Source organism: Oryctolagus cuniculus, chromosome 14, assembly GCF_051225735.1.
Source record: "Oryctolagus cuniculus isolate XC-2025 breed Fujian yellow rabbit chromosome 14, ASM5122573v1, whole genome shotgun sequence".
In the NCBI taxonomy this organism is placed as follows: Eukaryota; Metazoa; Chordata; class Mammalia; order Lagomorpha; family Leporidae; genus Oryctolagus; species Oryctolagus cuniculus.
The window spans coordinates 42,879,345-42,894,922 of NC_142880.1; the positions used below are offsets into that span (position 1 = coordinate 42,879,345).

General features: G+C 40.0%; 1 long non-coding RNA gene across 10 annotated transcripts in view; it reads right to left on the bottom strand.

Annotated features, from left to right (window-relative positions):
- LOC149122308 (uncharacterized) overlaps positions 1 to 13,975 on the bottom strand; it is a 291,013-nt gene extending 277,038 nt beyond the window's left edge. For 4 of the 10 annotated variants that reach the window (XR_016220633.1, XR_016220635.1, XR_016220632.1 and 1 more), the window contains exons 1-2: positions 13,617 to 13,975; positions 12,130 to 12,209 (exon numbers count right to left, since the gene is read on the bottom strand). This is a non-coding gene — a long non-coding RNA (uncharacterized LOC149122308). Of the gene's footprint in view, positions 1 to 8,295; positions 8,661 to 12,129; positions 12,210 to 13,616 lie in introns of those variants that run through there. The other 6 variants (XR_016220640.1, XR_016220641.1, XR_016220637.1 and 3 more) reach the window with 4 other exon arrangements.
- Between the last annotated feature and the right edge of the window lie 1,603 nt (positions 13,976 to 15,578).

The window sequence follows — 15,578 nt, forward strand, 5'->3', positions numbered from 1 at the left end:
ATTAGTACAACACTCATGAAAAAACTGTTATCATCATCCCCTGCTTATATTTATAGACCACTAGTCCCCCTGCTCCACTGTAAGGAAATGATAAGCAGGTTCCTTATTCAGGTTCCATCAAACTGTTGTAGTTATTGCATGAATTACCACCATCAACTTCATCACAGGTAATAAGCATGCTTATGTGCTGGACTCCACTGTAAGTATTTTACACATTTTACCAATCCTTATAACAACCTTATGTGGTAGACACAAGCATCAACCCTATTGCAAAAACAAGAAAATTGAATTGGAGAGAAGTTAAGAACTTAGATCTTCCTGATCACATAGCTAGAAAATTCTGTAATCAGTGATTACTCCCAAATAACAGACTCTAGAGCCAAATTTCCCAACCCCCATTCTCTCTGTCTGCCTCTCTGATGGACACAGGTAAAAAAGAACTGGGAACAGTGAGAGCTAATGTGAAATGCAGGTACCCAGAGCCAATAGAAATGAACAGCATACTAATGAGCTAAGCTCCTATGTCTTTTGTTTTAGATTTTATTTATTTGAAAGGCAGAGTTACAGAGAGAGAGAGATGGGAGGAGGAAGGGAGAGAGACAGAAAGAGAGATATCTTCCATATGATACTTCATTCCCCAAATGGATGAAACAGCCAGGGCAGGGCCAGCCTAAAGTCAGGAGCCAGGAGCTTCATCCAAGTTTCCCATATGGGTGCAGGGGCCCAAGGACTTGGACCATCTGCTGCTGTTTTCCCAAGAGCATTAGCAGGAAGCTGGATTGGAAGTGAAGAACCTGGGACTTGTGCAGTGCTCATATGGAATGCCGGCCCAGCAGGGGGTGGCTTAACCTGCTACTACGCCCGCCACAACACCAGTCCTTCTTGTGTCTTTTGATTCATGAGTGCCTACGAGTGTGTACCATAAACCTTCCTGGAAAGTTTCTGCTGGGTCTTGTTCACACAACAGGCCAAATAGCACATGCACTAAAGAATGCTATGAATTCTTGAACATCAACTTTACATGTGGGTTAGGAGGAAATGGAATGAAAAGTACAAATGAAGTTGGAGGTGGAGTCCATGGTAAGAGGACTCCCTTGGATTTTTAGGGTACCCGCTACTGCATAGCCAAGTTCTTTCCTCTTTCTCTCACAGGGATGCTATTTTCAATCATTTCTACAACCTACTGGACCATGCCCACCTTGTCATCCTGCCAGCCCATCTTACTGTTCACCAACCCTAGGAGCAGCTGACCATCTGTTCTTGTTTATTCCCACTCCCACCTCTGGGCTGCTAAGAATTATAAGAAAAGAAATAAAAGCTGTGGCAGTTAGTTTGACCATCAATTCTCATTATCTACTTCAATTCCAGCTATCATGTTGCTATGCACAAATTTTCATGCAGTTCTGCATTATTTTTGTTTCCCACAGAGGCTGAGAGCACAACATTTTCCCCCTCCATTTTCTATCACTGTGCCCTCCCTCACACTCAGCAGATCAGCTCATCCTCTTCTTAGACGACTGAGGTAGTAGATTTGCTTTTCCTTCACCCCTACCCTCACCACACAGAATTTCTGTGCTCTTCTACCTTCAGGTATTTTCATTCCTGCCCTTTAGGAAACATAGTTCTCCCCTTAACTAAAAAAATTCTCATGGATTAAGCTCTTTGCCATTCATTTTTCTAAATTTCCTCATTTCATTCTTTTTTCCTTTCATGATTAGAAATATGCAAAAAGTTCATGGTAAAATGGTATGAGAAGATGCATATTTTCATGTAAAACATTTGAAGCCCATGTATGGTTTTCTTCAAATACATAGTTTCCACTAACTTTTCAAGTTATGTTCCTCTTCATTTATGCTTTTAAATTTGGACATGATTTCCTGCTATTTAAGCTGAATAACAAATACCAGCTTTCCAAACCTGACCCTAATAGCTTCCTCCCAAACATTCTTGGTCATCCACTTCCTTATCACAAGTATTCATTCAACAAATACAAAAGTTCGTACCTATTATCTGGCTGAATTATAGTGAATAAAATATAACAAAAATATCCATCTTTGGGAGCTTACTGTCTAGGAGGGAAACAGGCAATAAAATGAATTAAAAGGTAAAATATACTATATGTTAGATCATGCAAAGGCAAAAATTAAATTGAGAAAGGAAAATACAAAGTTGTAGGAGATAGAAAACTTAAGTGTTAGAGAGGATGATCAGAGATCAAAATACTGTGAGGATTCACATGTAAGTCCCTGGGAGACATGAAAGAAGTTGCCAGGCAAGCATTTGTGCAGTAGTTCTGCAGGCAGAGTGAATGGCAAGCACAGAACTGGGGAGACCTGGGTATATGATGATGATGAGAGAGGCTACATGGATGTAATAGACAATGCAAAAGAGACTGGTAGGAGGTGACGACAGAATAACATTAGAGAACTGCATCTGAAAGGGCCTCTGTGGGTTACTAGATGGACACATTTCTGCTATGAAAGTACGTTTAAGTTAGGATAAAAATTGACCCAAGGTAAGAATGCCTTCAGCAAAACAGGGCATCCTTTTGTCACATATAGCATGCAGTACAGTATAAATAATCTAGGACTGGTATGCTCTTGATGCACCAAACTCCATTTGTGTTTCTGTTCTGCTTTTGTTAGCTTGCAGCTTCCACCCTCAAGATTACTTCATGGTCACAAATGAATGGTGGAACTTCACCTATATGCACACATTCCAGGCAACAGTCAACCAAGTGCCCCCTTTCAAGGGGTACTCATAGAGCTACCTGTCAATTAGGTGTTCTTACATATCATTGGCCATTCCTCTTCTTAAATTTTAGATTACTACATTGACATTCTCCCAAATGGGAAGCTCAGATGGAAAGTGGGGAGGGCAAGGATTGGATGGGAAACTAGCTGCCATTGGTGCTTAAAAACTTGATAACTTTTAGCCAGAAAATGAGGAATGTAGATTATTTTAAAAGTAGAATTCTGCAGAGTTCAACCAGGAAAACAGACACAAAATATAAACTAAGTATTCACAATATAAAAATATAAAACCCTTATCTTAAAAAGGGAAAATTATGGGCTGGCAGTGCGGCTCAATAGACTAATCCTCCACCTCCAGCGCCAGCACCCCAGGTTCTAGTCCTGGTCAGGGCGCCAGATTCTGTCCGGGTTGCCCCTCTTCCAGGCCAGCTCTCTGCTATGGTCCAGAAGTACAGTGGAGGATGGCCCAAGTCCTTGGGCCCTGCACCCTCATGGGAGACCAGGAGAGACACCTGGCTCCTGGCTTCGGATCAGCACTGTGCGCCAGCTGCAGTGCGTTGGCCGCAGCGGCCATTGGAGGGTGAACCAATGGTAAAGGAAGACCTTTCTATCTCTCTCTCACTATCCACTCTGCCTGTCAAAAAAATTAAATTAAACTAAATTTAAAAATTTTAAAAAAGGGAAAATTATTAAATCTCTGCTGGCATGTTGGAAAGGAGAGTAATAGATCCGTGACTTCAAATTGTTCTTCAACCAGAAAACTCATTGATTCTAGGTACTGCATTCCTGGAAGCTTCTGTTGAGGCCAGATAATCCATTGAGGCCCTTGGTATCCCATTTGCAGAGATATTTATTCTACAAAGTCCATCTCCAAACCTGTTAAGTGGGATTTTACATAACAAGACCATACAGCCTTCCAAAGCAATAGTGTCTCAATCTTCAGAAAGCAGTAACCCAATGTCATTCTCTGTGGGTTTTAAGTAAATATTAATTGATGATGAATGAACAACACTTTACTATCTGTTCAGAACTGACTCAAAATATAGTGTTGAGTGTTAATTATTCTTGTAGATACGGTTGGGTGAATACTAATGGTTGGAAGTATGAGATGCCCAGACAAATCATAACTCCCATTTCTAGCGTTTTGTCTAGAAGGGTGACTACTTATTGAATGATAAATACATACAGGCAGCAATAAAAGGTCTTTTCTAACATTTAGATCTTTTAAAATGATTTTTAAACAATCAATCATCAGGATAAATCAAGGTGTGAACGACAAGTGACAGCCTGGAAGACTGTGGGCTACAGAAGAAAATCAAAGCAGCATTTATGTTTTAGGAAAAGGAAAAAATGGGGTTTATATATATGTTAACTAGCACAGTATTATTGACCATCATTAAACCTCCAGCACCTCCCAGCACCTATCAAAGTTGCTGTGCTGCACTCTGAAGGTAGATACTGGGATTTGCATTCGAACCGGCAAATATTTCAATTCAGTATTTTCAAATTGACAGTATGATAGTTATTTCAAGAAAGAGAATTCAGATATTTTTAATTAAAGCAAGTGATTTCTGAGGGTCTTGTTAAATTTTTATTAAACTTTTAAACAAAATTCAGAATAATAATTGAAGATACTTAAGTAGGACAGAAGGGAAGGGTTGTAGTTCAACTGTAGTGCATCTATCTGAGTCCATGGATTGCATGCTAGAATGATTTATTAATAGCTGCAAATGCTTTATTTGCACTAGTCAATCAGTTGGTATAATTTTCCTTATCTGTTTTCAGTTACTCTAACACAACATAATCATCTCAAATACAGGATAACATCAGATTTTAAAGACAATTAAAATTATGGATCTAATAAGCATGTTCAGAGTATCAAAGTACACTGTGCAGGCTGATTGCTAGCCTTCAAATCCAAGCTCTATCATGTTCCAGGCATATGTTCCTGTATAAGCTGTTTATTCTCCACAAGCCCCAATTCTCCCAAGAAGGAAGTTGAATATTTTAACAGACTATACAAAATTATTTTGAGTATCACACTAAATAATAAACATAGGGCCAGCACTGTGGTGTAGTTGGCTAAGCCTCCACCTGTGATGCCAGCATCCCACGTGGGTGCCAGTTCATGTTTCGGCTGCTCCTCTTCCAATGCAGCTCTCTATTAATGGCTTGGGAAAACAGTGGAAGATGGTCCAAGTGCTTGGGCCCCTACACTCACAGGAGAGACCCAGAAGAACTCTTGGCTTCAGATTGGCCCAGTTCCAGCCATTGTGGCCATACTGGGGAGTGAACCAGCAGATGGAAGATCTCTCTCTTTGTCTCTCCCTCTCTCTATCTGTAGTTCTACCTCTCAAAAAATATTTTAAAAATATAACAATAAATGTAAAGTGTTCTGTACCTGATTGTATTAGCCAGGGTACTCCAGAGACACAGAACTAGTATAATGAACTGATGGATGGATGAATAGATACACAAATAGACAGATACATGCATACATAGATAGACAGACAGATGACGGATAGGCTGATGATAGATGATGGAAAGACACATGATACATAAAGATTTATTATTAATGACTTACATGATAATGGAGGCTGAGAAGTTCTATAATCTGCTATTTGCAAGCTGGAGGGCCAGGAAAGTTAGAATACAGCTTCAATCCAAGCCCAGAGGCTGAGAAACAGTTGAGCCAATGATGTCCATTCTAAGGCCCCAGGAACCAGAATCTTTGATAACTGAGCACATCCCAGCTGATGAAGAGGGCAAGCTTGCCCTTCCTCTGCCTTTCTGATCCATTTGAGCCCTCAACAGACTTGAGTATAGATGCACACCCACTCTACCAATTCAAATACTAATCTTTTCCATAAACATCCTCATAGAAAAACCAAGAGATAACATTTCACCAGCTACCTGGACATCCCTCAGCCCAGTCAAGTGAACACATGAATTTTACCATTATACTGGAACTTGGCATATTTATAGAACACATTGTATGAGAGTACTTCGAAGTTCTTAAGAAAATGGAATTAAAAAAATAAATTTTGGTGAGAACAACTGAAAGATTTGCATATTAGGGGTAATCAAAAAGTTTGTGGAAAATGTGTGTAATGTAAAATTAGGTATTTCAGAAAACCGTTGCACCAAAATGAATGTATCTTTTAATTCCACGAGTGAAATGTGATATTCCATTATATGTATACAATGTGTGAAGATGAGATCAGGATAATTGATATACTCATCACCTCAAAATGCAACATTTTCTTATGTGGAATATATTCCAAAAATCCCTTTGGAAGCTGGATTCAACAAAAAGAGATTATTGACTGTTGCAGGTTCATGAAGAATCAAGTTTGCATCCAATATGGATAAACTTAGTATAGTTTACCACAGGGCTTGGTGTTGTAGCATAATGGTGTAAGTTGCCATCTATAATTCTGGCATCCCTCACAGGCACCAGTAAAAGTCCTGGATGCTCCACCTCCAATCCAGCTCTCAGCTAATGTGCCTGGAAAAGCAGCAGATCGCTTAAGTACTTGGGCCACTGAACCCACATGACCCAGATTAATATCCTGGCTCCTGGTTTCAGCATGACCAGCTCTGGCTGTTGCAGCCATTTAGGGAGTGAACCAGTGGATGTAAGATCTCTTTATCTCTGTTTCTCTCTCTCTGTAACTCTACTTTTCAAATAAATAAAAATAAATCTTAAATAAGTAAACCAGGGGGCAGTGTGGCATCACCGAGAATAAGGGAAGAGTAATAAATAGGTCAGTATGATAACTGAATTCAGGGAGTGTGAGGTCTTCTAATAATGAGTTGACTAGGAAAGGTCCACTCAGGTTCCTCTGTAACTAACTCAAAGTCATAATTATGGATCTTATCCCTTGCTTTTACCATATAATATAGTCACAAGAATGTTGGCCCACCTACTACGCCACATGCTGTAGCTGAAAAGCAGGTCATATGTCCCACTCACTGTCAAGGTGGTGGATTACATAAAGGTATGGGTACTAGAGGACAGGTATCATGAGGGCTGGCACTAGGGATTATTTGAATCATTCCAAGCCCTAAGATGTGCCTCTAGAAATTGTAAGAGAAAAAAAAAAAAGGAAGACTAGCTTATCCAGAATTTTTGCCCAAGCAACTGGAAGAATTGAGCTTCCATTTACTCAAACAGAGACTACTGGTAGAAAGTTTGGCAGAGCAATGAAGAATCAAGATTTTTATGTCAGACATGTTCTATCAGAGATGTCTATTTAACAGTCCAGTAGAGAGGTCACAGTAGAACATGAAAATCCCCAGTTCTTTGGGAAAGCTGCATACCTATGCAATCAGAAACCGGCATGTAGCACCTGTCTGAGTGAATTAACCAATTACAAATTCCTTGCCTCCCATCTTAACAGTCCTGAAATGTTATTGGGTTAATATTCCACTGTTGGTCAGCCCCAAGGTGGCTGACTCAAAAGAGATAAAAGTGCTAAATGTCACTTAAATACAGAATGTATATTTGTATAAATATGTTAAGCAATTCCTTTGGTTGAGGTTAGGGTGGGCAACACAGACCATTCCCTAAAGACTCTCATTTCTCGATGACTCTATGATTGACCACATCATCAATTAAAGGATATGTTCTTTCCGGAAATCAGAATTTTTACCCTCTTGTTGTTTCTGCCCTAAGACTTGAGACATAGCACAATGCCATCAGAAATAGTGACTCATTTTAGAAATAATTTTTAAAAGAAATGGAAGTTTTTCTAGCAGAAATATGAAAATTATGGAAAGCTTGAAAAGGCTTTACCACTACCACTATATAACTCTGAAATATATCCCAAGTAGAAATACTCCCTCTTGAGAATCATTGCTTTATATCTTTAATAAAATGCTCCTCTAAAATATTATATTAATTTCATAACTCTCAGAATAATTTTATTGCCCTATTTCCCAATTTCTTGAGACTTACTCTTATTAAAATCAAACTCCCCATACCTTACTTCTCAGTTTACAGCCGAAAATTGAAGTGCAACAAAATTAAATGACTCCAAATCTCACATCTAGAAAGAATCAGGTAAGTTAATGCCCAAGGTTAGAAAACCCCAAAGTCCACATTCTTCTGTAAATATCGAAATTTTAAGAACTGTGATGTGTGGAGCTCTTTGAAGACATTGGGGATGAGAGGGAAGAATGAGTTAAAGAAACTTGGAAAATTCTTCCTTTCCACATGTAGTAGTTACTGGAATAGTCTCAGAGAACACTGTTCTATCATTTTAACAATACAAGATTCAGCAGGTAGAGTAAGCAGAATGATACATCTTCAAAATCATATTTCTTCTTGAAATTACTATGATTCTTGGAAATGTCTACTAGAAGTAATTCTTAACTGGTCACTCCAGGTACAGAAAATGGCTCTTTCATTTCTAAAAAATGCATCTATTTTAGTAATCACAATATTTTCCATTAATTGTATTTAATTTCCATTCAGTACATTCTTTTATTAATTTGAAGATGACATGATTCCCATATATAAGGGAACCAAAATACTCTACTTGGAAATTACTGGATCTTACAAGAAAGTTTGGCAACATTTTAGGTTATAAAACCAACACACAAAAATCAATAGCATTTATATATGCAAACAATACTATGGCTTAGAAAGAATTTGTCAGACCAGATCCATTCACAATAACTACAAAAATAATTAAATAACTTGGAATAAGCTTAACAAATGATGTGAAAGAGCTCTACAATAAAAACTACAAAATGTTAAGAAATAAGACACACAAATAATGGGAAAATCTTCTATGTTCATGGGTTGGAAGAATTAACATAATCAAAATGTCCATACTACCCAAAGACATTTATAGATTCAATTTAATTCCAATCAAAATACCAAGGACATTCTTCTCAGATCTAGAAAAAATCATGCTAAAATTAATATGGAAACACAAAAGACCCTAAATAGCTAAGGCAATCTTAACCAACAAAAACAAAGCTGTAGACATCACAATACCAGATTTCAAGACACACTGCAGGGCAGTTATAATCAAAACAGCATGGTACTGGCACAAAAATAGACATATGGACCAATGGAGCAGAATAGAAACTCAGAAACTAATCCACGCAGCTACAATCAACTAATCTTAGACAAGGGAGCTAAGATCAGTCCCTGGAGAGGAGAAAAGATAGTCTCTTCAACAAATGGTCCTGGGAAAACTGTGTCTCTGTGTGAAAAGCAAATGGTGCAGGGAAAACTGGATCTCCACATGCAGAAGTATGAAGCTAACCCCCTACCTTATACCTTACACTAAAATCCACTCAAAATGGATCAAACACCTAAATCTATGAACTGATACCATCAAATTCCTTGAGAAAATTGGGTAAACTCTGCAAAACATTGGCATATGCAAAGAATTCTTGGAAAAGACCCTGGGAGCATGGCAATAAAAACCCAAATTTACAAATGGGATATATCAAATTGAGAAGTTTCCACACTGCAAAAGAAACACTCAATAAAGTGAAGAGACAACCAACAGAATAGGAGAAAATATTTGCAAACTATGCAACTGATAAAGGATTAACATCCAGAATCTATAGAGAGCTCAAGAAACTCAACAACAAAACAAACAATTCAGTCAGAAATGGGCAATGGATTTAAAGAAGGATATTTCGAAAGAGGAAATTCAAATAGCCAATAGACATGTAAAAAAATGCCCAGGATCACTAGCCATTAGGGAAATGCAAATCAAAATGACAATGGGGTTTCACCTTACCCCTGTTAGAATGGCTATAACCCAAAAATCAAAACATAATAAATATTGGTGAGGATTTAGAGAAAAAGGTATGCTCATTGACTGTGGGAATATCTACAATATGACCCACTCATCTCACTAGTGGAAATCTGCCCAAGGGAATTGGAATCATCGTATTTAACAGTTGTCTGTACCCTCACATTTATTGCAGCTCAACTCACAATAGTTGGGGGCTGCTGGTGCTGTGGCATAGTAAGTTAAGCCTCTGTCTGTGGTGCCAGCACCTGCTATGGGCACCAGTTCAAGTCTCAGCTGCTCTACTTCCAATTCAGCTCCCTGCTGATGGCCTGGGAAAGCAAGGAAGATAGCTCAAGTTCTTGGCCCCCTAAACCCACATGGGAGGCCCAAGAAGATGTTCCTGGCTTCTGGCTCCTGGCTTCAGATTAACCCCACTCTGACCATTGCAGCCATTTGGGGTGTGAACCAGATGGAAGACCTCTCTCTCTGTTCCTCCCTCTGTAACTCTGCCTCTCAAATAATTAAATCTTTTTTAAAAAAATTCACCATGACTATGATATGGAATCAACACAGATTCCCATCAACTGGTGACTGAATAAATAAAATCTGGCACATATACATGATAGACTACTACTCAGTCATAAAATAGAATGATATCCTATCTTTTACAACAAAATGGATGCAACTGGAGACCATTTTGCTTAGTGAAATAAGCTAGTCACAATTATTACAACCATTTTGCTTTCTGGACCTCTCCTTCATTGAGCTAAGAGCATTCTGAGGGTAGACTTAATATCTCAATCAGCTTTGTATATTCAGCATTTAGGACAGTGCCCTTTGCACACAAAGGATGCTCAAGAACTGATGGATGGATGGATGGATGGATGGATTTATGGATTTATGGATGTGTGGATAGGTGGATAAACAAATGAACAAACAGGTAAATGGATGAATGTTTTATGATCCATATCTGTCACTAATACAAAAATACTAAGCAGGGACAGATTTTTTCAAGATGTAATTCTCTTCTATTCAGCTAAACCAGTCAATAGCTCAAAATGTAAATCCAATTTATATCCTATAATAAGTGCAACTTTGAAAAAATTCAGAAGGCTATTATTCATGAAATAACTGTTCACTCTGTGTCAAACACTATTGGGCCCTTTAAGTACATCATCATCAGCTATAATCCTAATAAAAGGGTGAAGAAGTGAGTAGTGTTAATCTCACTTCTGTAGGTGGTATCCTGGAAAAAAAAAAAAAAACACATACCATAGTACATTCTACAGCTAGGGTTTAAACCTAAACTTGTCTGATTCTAAAGTTCATGTTCTTTCCCTCCTGTCCATAATACCTTTAAGAATGTTACTAAATAAATCAGGCTCTGTGGTAATTCAATGTGGAGGAAAATAATAAAACAGACCCAAAATCTTATTGTTTTGCTTCAGTTTCTGCAGCTATTTGTTCAGTGCTGCAGGGTGTGTATACATTTAACAGCTTTTTTATTGGGGGTCAGTTTAAGTGACTCTCTGGAGAGGCTCTTTTATCACCACAGCATTGAGGTTTGAAACTGGTTCCAGTTTCTCTGGTAAAGCTGTTTTCATCTGAGATCTTTGTATTTAATGTGTGTGTGTTGAGTGTGTGTGTGTGTGTGCATGTGTGTCTATTTTACACCATGTCCAACCATTCTGGTGGTAGCATATGGTTAGTTTTGTTAATTGGGCTTTTTGTTATGCTGTGTCTGCAAAGCTTCTTTCAATTTATATTCAAATGTTTGTCATCCTCCGGCAGTCTGTTTTGTGATGTCTGTGTTTGTTTTGTGACCCATGACTATAGCATGTTTTTCAAGCTGTGTTCTGGCAGATTATTTGAAGATGCCCACCATGTGCAGACTTTGTACTGAAATATCATCCCTGCTGTTTCCCTCACTAGCCAGCACAGTTGGCCTTGGGAGAAGATAAGCAAAGGGGAAAATCATTGTTTTAGCCCATTCTAGACAACCACACTGTTAGTGATCATACAGATGGGATGAAGGTTGATTTACAGATGATTTATGTAGCATCAAACATTCATACCTTCCTACCACTTTCCAGGCAATGCACATGGCCCAGGTTCAGAAGATGTAGGAAAAGAATATAAAATAAGGAACCCACCAAGAATGGTCATGAGCGCAGACTCTTAAACGTAACTGCATGGGTTCAAATCCCAATCCACTACTCACCAACTCTGTGACCTTGGATGGGATTCATCTCAGTGCTTCAGTTTTCTTGTCTATACAATGTGGATAATAATGATATCTATTTCACAGTATTGGTGGGAAGATAATACCTATGGAGTACTTAAAATAATCAACAGAGTAACACTCAATAAGTGTGGGCTACTATCACCATCATTACTTCATGTCACTGTTAATAAATGTGAGGATCTACTTAGCACAAGGAGGGCTGTAAATCATTAAGAAAAAGCCCAATGATGTCTAATCAATATTGTTCAAACTGTATTCTGCAACAAACTAATAAAGAAAGGTCTTTATTAGTTTGAGAAATGCTAAGTTAAACAGATGACAGTACACATTAAAGAGCCTGTATCAGGTTCAGTGCAATTTGACTCACCGAGATGAAACATGTGACTTCTGAGCTTATGTAACTTCTTTGGGATGAGTATCTTCCCCTGGATGATCTTTTGGGAAGCCCTGATATGGGTAAAAGTTGTAAACAATCACAATTAGAAATTAGGTTAGAGTTAAAATTCAGGATATTATCTATGTTCTAAATGTTTAAGACTGAATTCTTGGAAATTAATGTGAGATTGCAATATACAACTGTGTGATACCACAGAGGGAGAGAAAGAGAGAGAATGGGGGAGAGAGAGAACACTGATCCACAGAGCAAGTGCCACCATTAGCACCATTAGAGATCAGAACCTGTGATCTTTGTGGTGTCTTATCCTTTGGTGGAATAACATTTCTTAGAGAATCCCAAGATCTCCCAATTCCCACAATGAACAAGACATAAAACCCAGCAGGAATTCTGCAGCCCGCAGGTAATGCTGAGCTGCTTCCATGGAATCACGAAGGTACAGAATTTTGTCTCCAATTTTGTTCCTTGTGGAAAATACAAAAATATATTGGTGTGATTGTTTGGCCTACAACTTAACACATGCCTCTCTAATTACAGAAGAGTCATGAAAGAAAGACATGGTAAAGACGTGTCCTGGAAGAATGAAGGAACACTAGCCACAGAGTAGTAGTGTCTGGTAGGCCTCATTGTATAGAATCACTATCTCTGAGCTAAGACTTTTCCATCTGGCTTTCTTTTTTAAAAGTTTATATATACTTTTTATGTTTTAATGTAAAGTCTTAAATAGTTCTCCTACAATGACAGATACTAGGAGGAAAATGGTGAGCCTGATAAAAAACAGCCCCACACCTGATTACTCCGTGAATTTCTACTCACAGTGCTGAGCAGAATAGATTAGCAGCTGCGAGAACACATGGATGCGCTGCTTAACTCAGGCTGGCTGGGCAAGAAAAGAGACGAATCCTGTGTGGGAGCTAAACAAAGAACTGAGGAGTGAATTGGAATGAGCAAGAGTCTGCAAGGAAGAGGCTAAGGTTATAAATTAGCCAAGCCCAAGAGCAAGAGCAACAGCAGGTCTGACAATTAGAAACAGGTTTATCATGATTGCAGTGCAGAGTGCTAAGGAGCAAGATGAGCAGAGGCGAGATGGAGGGGAAGCCAGGGCAGGACAAAGGACTTCAGCTTTTCCTGGGGACTATGGGGAGCTGTTGAAGTGTTCTAACAGAGAGGGATGCCATCAATTTGCCCTTTGGAAAGGCAACTCCAGCTTCAGCAAGAAAATTCATTTTGATTGGGAAAAATATTGGTGACCAGAAGACCATTTAGGAGGCTGTGTCAGTAAAGGAGGCGAGAGATGATGTCGGAAGTGTAGGTAAGAAACTCAGGAAATAAAATCTGTGATTGACTTGATGAGGAGGATCAAGGGAAAGAAGAGTTAAAGGACAGCTTCCAACTTCTTACATGGGCGCCATTCACTGAGACATGGCATAGAAAGCAGAATACAGGACGAAGACAATGACCTTGCCTGGAATGTGTGGAGTCAGATTGTATGCCGGACATCTTCATGGAGATATGCAGCAGATGGGCAGCTGGACGCTGGGATCCCAGTCTCGGTTTGGGTCAGCCACGCTGTAGACTGGATGGAGTGAGAGGGGAATGTCATCAGGGAGTGCTGTGATGCCCAAGGAGAGGGTGTACAGGGCACAGAAGTTCTAGGGCAGTGCCCTGAAGGATAAGGCAAACACAGAGAGCCCACAGGGCATGGAAACAGCAGGGGAAGAACTGGAGAGGGAAAAGCAGCAAGAATTAAAAGCACGATCAATCACATCACGTGATGCTAAGGCATGAGAAAGGCTACACCTGAGTACACTTGAAAAGCAGCAACACACCCATGGATCCCGTAAGCCATTGCCAACAGTAGGCAGCTGGATTGCCCTGAAGACTGAGGGCAGGCGCTGTTACAGGACCATGATGCACTCCCCAAATATATGGCTGTGAATTGTCTAAGCATCCATGTATCCTCTCTGTTTCAATCAAAACAGTAGCCAAGAGAAAATCTCCTTCCATGACTCTACACCCACCCGGTGAGAGTGGGCATTGGAGTAATGGGAAGCAGTGGGAGGCAGCAAGGTCAATATCTCTTTGGTTTTGTTTTCTTGTGTTGTGATTTAAAGAGGGGAGAGATTTAGATGCTTAAGTATGTTGAGAAATAGTCTGTTGATAGAAAAAAAAAGAAACTGTAAATCAAGTAAGGGCCCTGAAAAAGGTGTAGGACCCTGAGCTCCATTGCCCTTGATTTTGTAGTCAAGACAAAAAAATCACAGGTGTATATCCTTTCTAAAAGACCTTTTTTTTTTTAGACAGGCAGAGTGGGCAGTGAGAGAGACAGAGACCTTTTAAACCTTTTTTGTAAGGCTTGTCTCTAGCGACCACCATGTGCACAGGAACTGTGTCTATCTTATTCATCACACTGATCACATCCTCAACAAACATGTAGTTAGATACAGCAGATGATTTTTAACTGTTTTTGTAGCCAGTCACAGGAAGAAGTTGGTATAAGGATTAGAGGTTGCGGCTTGGAATTCCAAGGCCTAAATATGCCTAAAATCTAGCAATAGCTCAATAATGTCCTTCTCTAACTCAAATGTTGGGACTCTATCAAGAATCAGCAGGGTTTAGTGCATGCTCACTCTGCTGCCCTTGAATCCAGCAGGCTTGTGTTTAATCCCATGCTTTATCTCTCAGATCGTTCAGTGTCTCTAACCCTCAATTTTCTGATCAGAATATAAAAGGGACAGTGTCGCTCCCGCTCTTCGTGGAGGAACGACACTAAACCCTGCCTAGGCTTCATATCCGAGTCACAGCACCATTATGTCGCTCCCCGTCTTCGTGGAGGAACGACACAGGACCCTGCGCTGTTCTTTTGTCTGCTCGGCCCTCCCCGGGTTTGCTGCTGGTTCTTCCCGGGCCGGCCACTGCCCCCCCCACCCCCGTGGAAGGGCGGCTCCCCCTGGCCACCCTCCCCACTTCCGCAGGGGAGCGGCACACCGCCGGCCGGCTCTCTCGGGGGCTGCACAGGTGTTCCCCTTAGATGTTCCCCTTAGATGTTCCTGGTGCATGCCGTCTCTCTCCTCCTTTATAGTCCTCTTCCACCAATCCCAACTCTGCTACCCACACGCCGAGTACGCTGCTCTCCCCCAATCAGGAGCAAGTCCCACAGTCCACTGGCTGAACTGGAGGCAGCTGCGCAGAAGCTGCCCTCCTCTCTCCCAGCGCCATACTGTGGGAGAGCAGACGCATAGAATAAGTCCTAATTCCAGTAACCCAGTCCAGTCCGGCTTGCTCCCCACAGGACAGCCTCATGGAATGAAAGAATCCTCCGGGGATTTCAGGAAACAAAAATAAAAAACCAAGGGCTGTATATCAGTACTCAAAGATCTTCAGGATTCAGAAAAAAAAATCTAACAGAGCCATGAAAAATA